This window comes from Fukomys damarensis, unplaced genomic scaffold (genome assembly GCF_012274545.1).
Source record: "Fukomys damarensis isolate Sample0158 unplaced genomic scaffold, DMR_v1.0_HiC HiC_scaffold_24, whole genome shotgun sequence".
Lineage (NCBI taxonomy): Eukaryota > Metazoa > Chordata > Mammalia > Rodentia > Bathyergidae > Fukomys > Fukomys damarensis.
The window spans coordinates 43,073,343-43,074,283 of NW_022900936.1; positions in this window are offsets into that span (position 1 = coordinate 43,073,343).

Below are 941 nucleotides of genomic sequence, written 5' to 3' on the forward strand. Positions count from 1 at the left end.
ATATTCCTAAAGGATCCATATGAAAAAAATGTTAGCTCTAACAAGTTCTGTAAAATAAAATTATAAAATCAATAGTATTTCTATTTAACAAAAGCAAACTCTCTGAAAAAAAATTAAAAACAGTCTCAAATAAAATAGAAAGAAATAAATTAATTGTGAATAAATTTACCAAAGGGGTGAAAACCATAAAACACTAGTGAAAGAAAGTGAAAAAGAAACAAATAAACAGAAAGGTATCATATGTTTATGGATAATTAATATTGTTAAAGTATCTATACTAATTTTAAGCATGATAGCCTGATACCATGCAACCCATATTAAAATTTCAAGGATGTTTTTCACAGGAATAGAAGAGGAATCTTAAAATTCCTATAGAACTTCAAAAGACCAAGAATAACCAAATAAATATTTAACAAAATTCTAATGCTCAACACATCGTACTATCTCATTTCAGAATCTATTGCAAAACTACATTAATCAAAACAGAGTGATACTGGCATAAAAACAGACACATTATTAAACAGAAGTGATATTAGAATTAAATCTATTCATTTATGGTAAACTGATTTTCAATAAAGTTTTGAAAAACACACCACATGAATAAAATAGTCATAAATAAATGGTGTGGTGAAAAGTAAATATCTACATGAATAAGAATGAAATTGGATTATTATTTCACACTACATACCAAAACAAAACTCAACTCGAAATGGGTTACTAGAAGAAAACATAGGGTAAACATTTCATGACATTGGTCTGAGCAATAATTAGCTTAATATGGCATAAAAAGAACAGGAAAAAAAGAAAAAAATTGACAAATGGGATTGCATAAAACTAAAAAGCTCCTTTGTCAAAGATGACATAGCTGAGTACATTTGAATTTGTTTTTGCATCTTCCAATCTGTTCCACTGATCCTCAGGTGTGTTTCTTTGCCAGTACT